The sequence below is a fragment of the Chanodichthys erythropterus genome, chromosome 9, assembly GCF_024489055.1.
Source record: "Chanodichthys erythropterus isolate Z2021 chromosome 9, ASM2448905v1, whole genome shotgun sequence".
Classification (NCBI taxonomy): Eukaryota; Metazoa; Chordata; class Actinopteri; order Cypriniformes; family Xenocyprididae; genus Chanodichthys; species Chanodichthys erythropterus.
The window spans coordinates 29,812,226-29,826,160 of record NC_090229.1 but is presented as its reverse complement, the minus strand read 5'-3'; the positions used below and the strand labels follow the sequence as shown (position 1 = coordinate 29,826,160).

The window sequence follows — 13,935 nt, the reverse complement described above, 5'->3', positions numbered from 1 at the left end:
CTTCAGCCGAGGCGTGAGAAACAGTTCAGCATCCTTTAGTCTTTCACTGTTGCAACTGCAACACAACTGTTTTATTGCCTCCGGAGCTTTTACTCAAAAGCCTGACTAACCTACGCAGAAATGGGAGAAAACTGAGCTTTTCAGCTTGTTTAAGTGATGAAATGCATCTCATGTGCCATGTAAAGCGACACAACAGCTGTAACACTGCAGTTTAAGTAAGAGGAGTATGAGCGTGTAGTTCTCCGCCACTCAAAGCTCAATTTTCAGTGGGATACTTTACGGTTTTTGTATTTGTTTTTAAAGCAAAAGTAGACCAAACTACTGTACATTAAGGATATTAAACTAGACAAATGGATAAAAATAATAAAGGGTTCGAACTTTGCCTTCGTCTTGCACATTATGCACTCACAAAGGCTAAAGAGAACAAATGAGAATATGTGAGTTTAAATGTTGATGGAGGTGGAGGTCCTAATGGATTGTGAAAAACCTTGGGACACCTTTACACTTTAGACATGACTGAGGAGGAGTTAATTTTAGAATATAACTAGATGTTTTTCCATCTAAGCTTGAAAATGTGTTACGTTATAATGAACTCAGAAACAATAACCAATGAAAAGAGACCAAAAAAATGATTTGGCATAATGTACATTAAAGGATTAGTTCACTTTCAAATTAAAATTTCCTGATAATTTACTCACCCCCATGTCATCCAAGATGTTCATGTCTTTCTTTCTTCAGTCGAAAATAAATTAAGGTTTTTGTTTAAAACGTTCCAGTATTTTTCTCCATATAGTGGACTTCAATGGAGCCCAAACATTTGAAGGTCACAATGACATTTCACAGCAATCCCAGATGAGAAATAAGGGTCTTATCTAGAGAAACCATCGCTCTTTTTCTAATTTTATACTTTTTAACCATAAATGCTCATCTTGAACTAGCGCTCTTCTTCTTCAATATTTGAATTCTGGCAGTGTAAACACTGCTAAGTGTATTACTGCCCTCCACAGGTCAAAGTTTGAGTTAAACTGTCATATACAATATGCTACTGCAAGTATATAACAATTAGTTCAAGGGCTGTCAAACGATTAATCGCATACAAAATAAAAGTTTGAGTTTAGCTAATATATGTAGGTGTACTGTGTAATTAATATGTATATATAAATGCATCCATGTATATATTTGAGAAATATTTACAAGTATATGTATTTATTTATTTTTTTATATAATTTATATTATATATAAATACATTTTTTGTACATAAATAACATATTTCTCTTAAATATATACATTAATTTGTGTATTTATATATACATATTAATTACACACATTACTCACACATATATTATACAAACTCAAACTTTTATTTTGTATGCGATTAATCACGATTAATCATTTGACAGCCCTAATTAGTTCAAACTTTGACCTGTGGAGGGTAGTAATACACTTAGCAGTGTCTACACTGCCGGAATTCAAATAGAGAAGAAGAGAGCTAGTTCAAGATGAGTATATATATATATATATATATATATATATATATATATATATATATATATATATATATATATATTTATTTATTTATTTATTTATTTATTTTATTTTATTTTATTTTTTTAGAAAATTAGTGATGGTAGAACGTTTTGATGCTGCAATGAAACTGTAATTTTGACCTTCAACCGTTTGGGCTCCATTGAAGTCCACTATATGGAAAAAAATCCTGGAATGTTTTCATCAAAAACCTTAATTTCTTTTCAACTGAAGAAAGAAAGACATGAACAACTTGGATGACATGGGGGTGAGTAAATTATAAGGAAATTTTAATTTGAAAGTGAACTAATCCTTTAAGAGACTCACTATGTTAGAGGCAGCTCTATTTGGTTCTGAGACATAATTTCTTCAATAGACTATGATGAGAAACTTGTTTTTGTCCACAGTTGTTTTGACTATTTTGAGGGTATGCAATGGATTTTCTTGTATGCTGGTTGAGGTTTTACCCTTGGATGGCTTGAAATATTTTGGATTCAGTTATGCAGAATAATGTGAAGGGTTACGGCTTAACACGTGAAGACATCAACACTGTCCAATGTGGATGGTTAGCCTCAGAACTGAATATAGATTTCTGGCTTGTCAGAAGTTACATTTTAAAAGAAATCATCAATTTCCATCAGCTGCTCTTGTATTGTTACTGTAAAACGGCTCTCTGCAGGTTTAAAGTGAGCGAAAGCAGTTTTGAGGCTGGGCAGTGAATGTGAATGATGACTGAGCAGTACTTTTGAATGGATGGGAAAAAGCCAGACATGTTTCTGTATTCACATGTCCATACAATGACCAAACCCATTGAAAGTGTTTTTGTACCTCTCTATTGTCTCCACCTGTGCAATTATTGTCATCCCTTAATTTTACCTTCTCCATCTCTGTTACTCTGCTTTACCAAACATTTACCTCAAAACACACATTTTTCCTCATTGATTGACTTTATTTAAGACATTTTGATTAAATCCAAGAGGTATCTGACTCTTCAATGGACAGCAATTTAATTACCACTGTCAAGGTTCAGAAAGGTACTAAAGACATAATGTGACTACAGTGGTTCAATCTTAATTTTATGAAGTGACGAGAATACTTTTGTGCGCAAAAACAAAACAAAAATAACGACTTTATTCAACAGTCTCTTCCCTGTCATTATAGTTAAGCCCAAAGTAGGAGGACCGCGTATCCTTAAGCCCAAATTTCGAGACAGCGTGGACGGTGCACGTGCAACAGCGCTTGCGCAAGCAGGACAGAAGAGTCCACTAGGTGGCAATAGTGAGCTGAGCGCAGTGTGCAGTCGTCGGAGAAGAGTGTGGAAAGAGCGATTCAAAAACAAGTAAACTTAGAAGCTTATCCTTCTCCATTGTTTTTGTTTCTAGTTCGCTTGGTGGATCTTCTGAACAATGTTGCATTGGTGGATGCACTATTTTTCTTCTCCGATCCTGCCCGGGGAATGTCCTGTTGATAACACGGTGTCTGGTACGATTATATAAAAAATCGTACTGAGCATGTGTCGAACTCGGTCATCTGTGTGCATCCGCGGTTGAGTCTACTTTGAAAGATGCGCGGACACGACTGTGCATTCGGGCGAGAAAAATGAAGTATACCCGGGCCTTTACACAGTTGACGCAGTAAGCACAGTGAAGGCTTCCGTGTTTACATTCCGAATGCCGACTCATTATTGTCCAGCTTCCGCGTCAGCATCACACGCATGCGTCGTGCTGCTCACGTGTACAGCTTTAGCCAATACTGAGCTGGCGTTCAGACGTAAACACAGACGCCTTCACTGTGTTTACTGCGTCAACTGTGTAAGGATAATGACGGAAGAGAAGAGATTGTTGAATAAAGTCGGTATTTTTATGTTTTTGCGCACAAATAGTATTCTCATTACTTCATAAAATTAAGGTTGAACCACTGTAGTCATGTTGACTATTTTAACGATGCCTTTAGTACCTTTCTGGACCTTGACAGTGTCAGAATCGCATGATATATTTGATTGACAGGCGATCTAACCAATCATAATGCCAAATCCACCATTTTGTCTGACAAAGCAATCGGGAGTTAGCAGATTAACGTAGGTGGACTTGAACTTGAAAAATGGTGTACTGCCATCTTTCCGCGATTGAAACAACATTCCTTATGATGTTCATTCATGTTTATTTAATGCTATACGTTATTCAAGTGGCTTGTGATTGGTTCACGAGCCGCTTGAACTGACACATTAAAGAGCCACAAAACTGTATTTGTTTAAGTTTCTTTAAAAATTACAAAATTTGAGACTTTGTTTCATTATCAAAAGTAACCTTCACTGCGTGAGAACGTGTGTTGAGAGATCGTCATGGCTTGTCGGACATAGCAACAGTAACTAAAGGGGGCGGGTCTTTGCGAATGGTCAATTGCAAGAAAAAGTCAGAATTTTAGGATGAAAAGTCACAATTACCTTTTTTATTTTTTATTCAGTGGCTGAAACAAGCTTCCATATAAAATAGCTCAGTCAGTAGTGCAAAATTTAAAATCAAATGAAAAGTAACAGTATCAGTATCAGTAACAGACAGAACTTAAAATAGCAACTGGCAAATTTCAACCAATAAGACTTGATTAGAAGTAATATTAATAATATATATTGCATTTGGTGGGTCAGTCCTAGACTTGCATCTCAAGGACTTGGGTTTGATTCCCACCCAGTGAGCCTCTTTCTTTGAGAATGATGCATTCTTGCTCTTGCTCTCTATGCGGATATGCCCAGAGTGCTAATAGGCTGTGGAAGACAAAACATCCACAAACATGTCTTATAATTGCACTAAAACCCTGTCAGCTGTACAATAAATCAGCCGTGTACAGAGACCACCAGGGCAAGTAATGCAGTACCGCTTATGGTTTTAATAGTCAACTGGACCACAAAATGGCATCCCATACAAAACAATTCCAAACCGTTCTATATTCTGATGGTTATTTCATATTGGGCAGCAAACTGAGCTTTTTTTCTTCGAAAACCACAGTTTTTGGATGTTTTCAGCTTATGAAAAAAAATGTCTAGTCTTTTTGGTTTAGCAAAAATTTGCAATGTGTGTTCACATACAAAGGAAATGACACCCTTTGATATGATCAGCTGTTGATGACGAAAGAGACTAAACATCTCTTTCAATTCATAATTGTCTTTTCTTTTATGTGCAGAGAAGATTCTCACGCAAGAAGGTGCACAGGCAAAAATTTGTCTTTAAGTCTTGTTCTAAAGGTGAATAATCCAAATTATACAAAGGTGCGTTAGTTCCCGCTTTGAGCAAATGAAGCTCGCAAGGAATTTGGTAACAGGATATGTCGTCACACTCTAGGGCTATATTGTAATAAATCACAAATAATAAATTCCAAATTTGAAAATATACCATGTACTCCATATACTTTCCCTTTAAACAAGGATATTGACATTTATGTTCTCATTGACTAAACATAATCTTGTTATATGAATGTGTAAGTCGTAAGTGCATCAAACTTGAACTTCTGAAGGCAATACGCTTCTTTGCATGAGTTTGCATTTTCACTTAACTAGGAAGTTTTACAGTAAGTGTGACTGCATCTTTAATGAGGATGCACAGTTATTAGCATAATATACGCCCAGACCATCTCCATATAAGGGCAACATTTGTCTCTCTGCAAAAAGCTGCACACTCACTGAAGATCACACTTGGCATGATGGAGAGTGGTTGTGTTTCTCATTTCTAGTACTTCCAGTTGTTTGTGCGCACAATGTGGTATCTCTTTGCTGGTTGTCTGTGTCTCTTACCACACTTCCTGTGTGCTCTGTGTTTTGTAGCAGCTAAAAGGCCGTCTATGTTCTTATTTAAAGTCACTGAACAGGATAATATGCTAGTCATAATGATGGCGTATGTCTGTCTGCACCACCAGTTTCTCTCTTCAGGGCAAAATCTACTTGTGTTTTTGTGCTGTAATTGAGGCCTAAAACTTATGCTCTATTTCAGCCATACTTTACCAAAAACTGGGTCTCCTCTTACCACTTCCTCTGCAAAAAAAGTCACGACAGTTTAACCACTGCCTGTCGATGCAATCTAGACCGTTCAGATGATCTGAATTCATGGCTGTGTCTGTATAAATTCATGCGATCTTGTCCTTATGATGGTGTCTGGAAAGCTCAAAGGAGAAACCTGAACATTGGATCTGTATTGTGGTGAGCTCAGTAGTTACTATTGCTTTTTAAGAAGTTTTATTAAACCTCTAACCCTTAGTGTTCAACTTTAAATGTAACTTAATTTGAATAAAATTTAACTTAATTTAACTTATGTAATTTAAATACATTTTAATTAACCGTTTTAATAATATTTAGTAGCATTATATATAAGGAATATTTCATTTTGTGGTATAGAGAAGCATAAAAAGTTACTGTATTTGTATAATATTTACTTGTTGGTATATAGGTATTGGTATAAACTACTGAAACTTTGCTATCGTGACAGTCTTGCATTATGCTATGGCTTGTAAAGCAAAGGACCACCATAGTAGCCCTATTAACTAATAATTTTCTTTTCTGTTTTTCCAAGCTTTTTGTGTCTTTGTGGCCCGTGGGGAAAATGTGTCATACTTGTTAGAACGAAGCGCTTGTGAATACCTCCTGCTTTTGAGTCATGATGATCATAATATCTTGTTCTGTTTCTATGACAGCCAAACATATCAAACACAACAGCCGAAGAGTGAATCGCTTTAAGCAACCAAAAATCGAAAACTCAAGGTAATTATCCGCCACTGGAATGCAGAATTGTAATGAGTCATTATGTGAAATTTTCAAATACCAACACACCGTTCATTATTCAGACTGAGGTCATCTCTTATATTGTTCATCTCCACCCAACGCCCTTTGCGTTCTTTTCTTGCTCACGTTGTTGTACCGTGTTGTTTGATGTTTCTTCATCATTATTGGGATGGAAGGTAGCACCGTTGACTCACTGACATTGAATGTGATAAGAATGTCGGGAATGTTTTATTCTGGCTTGTTTTAAAGGGGAGTTGTGTTGCTGTGGCATTACTGTGGTGCTGTGCTGACTTGGGTGTGTGCTGGGCAGGTGTGACTGTGTTAAGCTCACTCATGGGAGTGGATCATGTGAGAAAAAGCACAGATTGTTCAGTAGGTTTGGGGTGTGCTGCAAGACTTTAGACTCCATGAGTTTGCTACTGTACAGCTCATACTTTGAATCTTTTTAATTGTAATACTAAATATTTTCTACTTCTGTAGAGACATTTATAACTCAACACACCCTGGTCACAGTATTTGCGGGAAAGGCGCTAGCAATGCAAGGTCATGAACTTAGTCACGCCGTAGTTCACTGACAAGCCACGCAATATCACGTTCAATATCGATATGAATCGCCGTCGATATTGAACGCGATATTGCGTGGCTTGTCAGTGAACTACGGCTCTGTCTATTAAATGGCGCTCCATTTGAAAGCAGGTGATGGCGATTTAGCGATAATCAGGGAACCGGCTTTACTGACGGAATGCGCGTGACAAAAGCATTCGATATATCGCCCAGCCCTAATGCAGTGTACAGTAAATCGCTTTGGATAAATGCATCTGCTAAATGTTCAAAGTGTTACTTTGAAAAGTCACATATAAGCCTGAGGTGATGGGAGGGGTGTGTAGTTTCAGTTGTCAACACAATTTCACAATTCTTGATACTACTTTCACATCAATAGAAAGAACTAAAAGGATTAAGTTACATATTAATAGATAATGGCTTGTAGCATCTAATAATTCTCAAATAAACGTTGCTTCATGTTTTTTTTTTTTTTATTATTACAATTATTAAATACATGTAAACAGTCAGTAATGAATAGAACAGAAAAAAATGACAAGCAATAGAACAAATCATGTATTATCACAAAAACATAGCAACATTAAATCAACATTCAGGAATTTGGAAAAAAAATTTAACCAAATGCAAAATAAAACTACGTATTGACATAGTCTTCAATCTCCATTACATGATTGTCAAATGTAACAAATTACTGAATGTTGTTGAAGTTGGACTGAGAATCAGGTCTGTAATTAAAATATTTGTAAAGTTATTTTTCTTGATTAAATTATTAATGCTAAACTCTGTTCATGTTCATCTAGAGAACTTATTAAAGGCTTCTTTAAGTTTTTCAGCCAACAGCAATATTTTCAATATTACTAGCATAGAAAACTGTCCACTTCACTAGACAGTCTGAATATGATTTGTTCCAAAGCAGTCTGAGTTCATTTAAAAGCCAACATTTATGCAAACTTCTCTCAGACCCACTGAAATGAACCATGTTAGTAGAGTGATATCAATTTGAGTCAAGTGTGAACGAGTTTGACTACAAATGTGAAGTGTCTGTGCGCATAATACTATTTTAGAGCTGTTGGATGACTTGGAGGTCTGTGTGTGTGTGTGTGTGTGTGAGAAAGAGTCTATGCTAATATTCTATGCCACATCTGTAGTTTTAATCATGTCACGTACGTTGTATTGTTATAGGAATTCTCATTCACATCTTCCATCGGAATTGTTTGTTTCTAATCCAAAACAACACCAGTCAAATGAGGGCAACGTTTAGGGATATAGCCTTGCACAGGCACTAAAACACCCACTGAAGACATTCACTTCATTCAGAACTGTTATATAACTGCTTCCGATATAATAACTTTCCCACAGATCTGAATACTGAAATTGGCATCTTTTCCCATTATTCTCGGAGAACAGCTTCCCCATGATGATTCACTCAAGGTGTTTACAGTGTAAAAATAAAATAATAATCATGGTTTATTTACCATGTCACAATTTTTTCCTGATTAAATGCCAGAGATGTACCTCAGGGTAAAAGTGTGTGCAAAATGCAAATCATCACAACAATTGCCTTGGCTAAACTCAACACTAATTTAAAACAGGATGCTCTGACTGTGCTTTGATTTGGGAGAGCTTTATGATGATAACATGAGGTGAGAAACACACATTTTTTTTTTTTTTTTTTTTTTTTTTTTTTTTTTTTTGAACCTTGGATAGTTTCTGATGACTGTAGGCCATAAAGAAGTTTCAGCTTGAGCAGTTACAGAAGCAGTAATTACTGCAGAACTAGACGTTTCTTAAAGCACTGGACATGATGCTTACAGTGAATAAATAGAGTTCATTTCAGTTTCAGTAGCCTTATTTGTTTCTTTTTAGAGTCAGAGAGCTTCCTGGCTGATCTTACTGTCTGGTCACTTAGTTTTTTCTGTGAATGAAGCAGAGTAGGCTTTCTGTAAGCATTTCTGAGGAAACTGATTAGCGGCAGGGTGGGGAAGAATTAAAAACACTTGATGAGGTACTTTTAATTTAGGACTAAATGGCAAAAACGAGTAGATCTGGAACTTAATCTCTTGTCCAGCTGGATTAATCTCACAGAATTTGCCAAGAACATGTCTGGATTGTATTTTAAAAGGGGGAAAAAATTATATTTTGCATAAAGAAAAAAATATGCATTGTAACTAACATTACTTTCATGACAGTTATGCAAATTTGGCAACATTTCCATGATCCAGTTCTCATTTAAGTAATGCAAAATAGCAATCAAGTTTTTTGTTCCTTTCCACAGTTTCCTTTGCTTGTACACTAGTGGACTACAGATACTATGTACTATGTACAGTGTGTTATATATACATATTATGCCATGGATTTCAGTAAAATCCTCAGTTACTTAGAGGGTTGTAATATGATGATCATTTTAACCCTGTCATTTACAAGCATTATTTAACCTTGGTAGTGATATAGTAAAATACTTCCAGGTTTCATAATCCTCAACATTACCACATACTAATATCTCCAACCTACAACTATAAGCATATCCAACTTTACCAGTATACATACAGTATCACGTAAAGCAACATACTGTACTATACAGAACATCTCAGCTGCTTGACTGTTGATTGTGACCTAACCAGACACGATTGTTCAACACGTGATAAAAGGCATCTTTTCCATGTTAATCAGTTTTTGTCCCATCCAGCCATGACAGCGATACACAACAATTCTTTTTTTAGAAACTGTTTCTATTTTCCTGCAAAGTCGTGCAACATACAAAGTATGAGATTGATAATCCCAGGTACTGTTGATGTGCTTTATTTAATTTTAAAAGCATCTAATGTGAGTTTGAATATAATTTTGTGACCTTTTATAGTGAACGCAACAATGGATAATTCACCTTGGATCTTGAAAATAAATGTAAGGAAACCTATGTGAACAAACAAGTCTATTCTATGACAAAGATTGTTTCAGTCACTCGGTGTGTATTTTTAATAGGCTAATGTTAAAATGGTGATATAATTATGAATTTGATTATGAGCTAATCCATTTTGTTTTGAGTGCTGTGCCCGCCCACACACTCTTCTGATTGGCTGTGGTTTTTTGTTGATTTTTGTCACGTTTCGTAGTCGCGTTGAGTGTGATGTGGACAGACAAATAGCTTGTTTCGTGAATCTTGTCTCATAGCGTCTGGTTTGGACACGGTTTAAGGCATGAAGATTTTAAGATATAAACATCATGATTTTTAGAAAAGCTGCTTTGAAACAGTTTATTGTAAAAAATCGCTATAAAAATAACATTTACTAACTGGTTTGATATATGATTCAAAAGCGTTTTTGCGAAATTTGAATGATTCAGTTTCATTGAGTATACAATTAACTGAGTTAATTTAGTATGTTTTTTTTTTAACTCATTTACAGTAGGTTTCCTTAAGTTCTTCCTCTTGTATCTTAGGCGGACTAGCCTAATTGTTCTGAGAATGTCACAATGCAAAACATCATTAGTACAAAAATAGACTTTATAAAAAATGAGTTTCTTTTATTATTTTGGGGTGTTCTTGACAGGTTTTGTGAGATTCTACCTTTTCTCCATCCTCAAACTAACTTTGTAATGATTGGTGCTAAAAACTAACGTTTGCTATATTGTGTTTCTCTAGCTCTTTAGCCTTTCCTCAGAAATCCTCTGACCTTCTCAAGTTTAAACTGAGTGCCAACGTACCATACAAAAAAGGCAGCTTTATGTGTTCTCTCTTTCACAGACACTAACACCCCCTCACTTGGACGTGAAAGAGTTGTAACTACGCAAATGTTCTTGACTTATGTCCTGTTTGATTCAATCTCTCAGCGTTGGCCAATTCCTTCTCGGAACATTTTTTTCTTCATGATGTAGTTCAGAATCCAGACCTCCAGGCGCTGGAGGCACTTTTTTGAAACTTGGAGCTTGATGATAATTTTGATTTAGAGATGCACTGAAATTTCATCCATTGCCATTTAGGTCAAAAAATGCCATAAAACTCTACTTTTGAGTTTTTAAGGTGAATAGACAAAATACAAAATAGGTTGAAAATATGAGCAGAAAAAGACTATAACAGAAACTTTGAGGAGTTTGAGGAGATGTCTAGTCTAGATATCTATTCCCCACTATTTCTTCTGACATACTACTTTAACATGGCATAAGCTAAAGATTTTATGTAAACTTGAACTTTTTTAATTTTATATTTTTACATATTTCATATCTGTATTTTTGATTGACTTGTTTTCTGCAAGTCAACACTAGAAATACTAGTCTTTTTTTGCACTTTTATATTTTTACGAAAGTTATATTGAAAATAATACACTGTTGTAAGTATATCTGGATTGGAAAGCACGTGCATGTTTTCTGTCACTTGCGGCGGGCTCAGAGAAAGAAGACAAGCAATGTGACGCAGTATTTTGACTTGGAAGAAATGGGAAAAGTTTTGTGTAGACTGTAATGTCAAACTGGCACATAACTATCATAGCCTGTTTATAGGATTGTTAAACTGCTGGTTTTAAGGGAAATTAACCAGCTGATATGAAATTTCATACCAATTTAAAGGGGAACCATTATGAATGAAATTACTTTACAACAACTGATCCTATCTTAATATCCCAACAAATAGAATAACCTTAAAATAATTGATATTTGCTGGCTGGTACACATCAAGCTTTTCTTGTGATGTTTGCTGCCTGCCATGTATATGGGTATTTTCAACACTTTCAAACCTGGACTTGCAAATGGTGTTAACGAACAACAATACCTTGAATGACTAATTTTTATTTGAGGCATACTGTTCATAATAAAAGCTACTGAATTTGTATTAATTGGTCCTGCATTGATCCAGATGATCTTAATGGATGTCTATATTGGTTAATGTTGACCAAGTGAACGCTAAATTTAAAATGATCATAATGCAAGGAAACTACATGGGATATATTTTTCAGTGACTTTCAGTATGGGATTTGACTGTTTGATTTCATAAGTAGACAATTTCAGATGGTTTAAATATTTTAGTTTCGATTTTCATTTTAAGAATGGCATTTATACAATGAAAATGAAATTTAGAATTCATAATAAAGAAATATAGAATTTATTTCAATGTATCACTGGTGCAACACTGTTGAAAAGCCGTGACTCGTTCACATTACCATTCCGTTAATATCCTCTCACTTCCTTTTAATTGGAAACAAATACCTACTAATAGTTTATAGACCAGCATACTTGATCTAGTTCTGAGGTATTTTGATTTATCCCTGTATTATCATGCATTAATCCTCATTTCAAATAAATCTGTCATGAGACTGGCCACTGTGAGTAGTCTGCAAAAACATGCAAGATGTGGGAAAGTTGCCAGTGTCATTTGGCCAGTTTGAACCCGTAATACCAGTCTCTGAAGGCCCTAACCTGTGAGCTTTTGTTGTGATGGAATGTTGTGGTGTCTGCTAGTTTACATGGACTCATGCTGACATGAACAAAATCATTCGTGTTGTTAGGAAACAGCTGCTCAATACACAATTTGCGCCAAGAAGACACAATTTCTTTACACTTAATGAATGCGAACAGCTTAAATCCGGTGTGCAGTTACAATGTATCTAGCACAACTGCGCATTGCAGGTTCACCAGTTTGCCAGTTTTCCGTGCTCACATCTCCTTAAATTTCCTCCCGCTGAAGCAAAAGAAACTCAAACTAATGATCTTTTGGCAAATGCCAACAAATGTCAACATGGAAACATGGACTCCCCTAAACCTGCCATTTATTTTTGAGATTCAAATACTTTCACTTTCCCAGTCAGCTGAACAATGTCTGTTTTTATCTTGCATAGCTACCCTCCCTGCCTTTCCTTCCCTTTGTGATTATGTTTGAAAATGACTGATTTGCAAAATCACAGAAAGTTCAAAACCAGGTACAAAATGTTGGTTATGGATTTTTCAAGTGCTAAAATCCATTTAGCAACAGCTGTCAGACCAACTTTTGTGCATTTCTCGGTTTACATTTTATATTAAAGTGAAAAGCAAGTTTTTAATGTTGCTTATGTCTATGCTGTGTTTTTAATATGCTTTATGACAAACCATGTGGAAATTCATAAGTCAAAACCATTGCTGAGTATTTTTTGTTTAAAACTGCAGTGATCTAAAGACAGTTTCAAAAAATGCGGTTTGAAATCGCTGGTGTTTGTGACATCACAAGCTACCTTGTAACCAATCACATCAACGTGCCGGTGGGCTTTAGCATATCATTAACCATGACCACTCTGAATCAGGAAAGTCTCAAGAAGCCAGGTTATCCCGGTATATTTTTCTGTTGATATAAAGAATCGGGTAGATTTAGGCCCTGTTTACACTAGTGCATTTTTGTTTTAAAACGCATATGTTTTGCTACAGTTACACCTGCAATTTACACTACAATATGCTGGCATTTTCGAACCTCAAAAACGGAGACTTTCAGTTTTTGAGTTGCAGAATAACTAAAAAAAACCCTCAAAAAACTGAGTTGCAGAGCCCATTTTAGTTTGAAAACGCCCGGGTTGTGTTTGAGTGTAAATGGACAAAAACGCAGACATAACATGTTCGCTCTGCATATCCTTGACGACCGTGTAAACCGTAACATGGCGACTGAACTGCAATCTTTGCTGGCTGCTTTGGCATTTTTAACAGCCATTGTGCAGTTAAACTCTGCATTTTTAAAAAAAAATACTGCAGCTACCTACATGCACAAGAGGCAACTGTTTACACTTGTTTGTGTATGCCCAGTGTGCAGGAACGGTCACGTGACACTCATTTTTGGCCATGTAGTGTAGACAGAGATCGTTTCTGAAACGCTGTGGAAACGTCACTGTAGACTAGGATCATTTTCATTTTTAAAAGGGCTAAAATTGACTACAGGTGGACTTTAATGCATAGTACATGTTGATTTAATCATTTATGGGAACATTTCTAATGGTTGGCTCAAATACTCTATAGTTCGAAAGTTTGGGGTCAATACAATTTTGTAATGTTTTTGAAGAATGTCTCTCCAAGTGCTCACCAAGGCTGTATGAATTTGATTAAAATACAGTAAAACAGTAATAGTTTTAAATCAAGATACT

The 13,935-nt window shown here is 35.7% G+C and overlaps 1 protein-coding gene across 3 annotated transcripts in view; it reads left to right on the top strand.

Moving 5' to 3' along the window:
* pdlim2 (PDZ and LIM domain 2 (mystique)) overlaps positions 1–13,935 on the top strand; it is an 82,602-nt gene that overhangs the window by 398 nt on the left and 68,269 nt on the right. The window contains exons 1-2 of one of the 3 annotated variants that reach the window (XM_067395263.1): positions 5,289–5,710; positions 6,202–6,268. The exons of 1 other annotated variant lie outside the window; for it this stretch is intronic. The gene's annotated coding sequence lies outside the window, so the exon portion shown is untranslated. Of the gene's footprint in view, positions 1–5,288; positions 5,711–6,201; positions 6,269–13,935 lie in introns of those variants that run through there. One more of the 3 variants, XM_067395264.1, reaches the window with a different exon arrangement.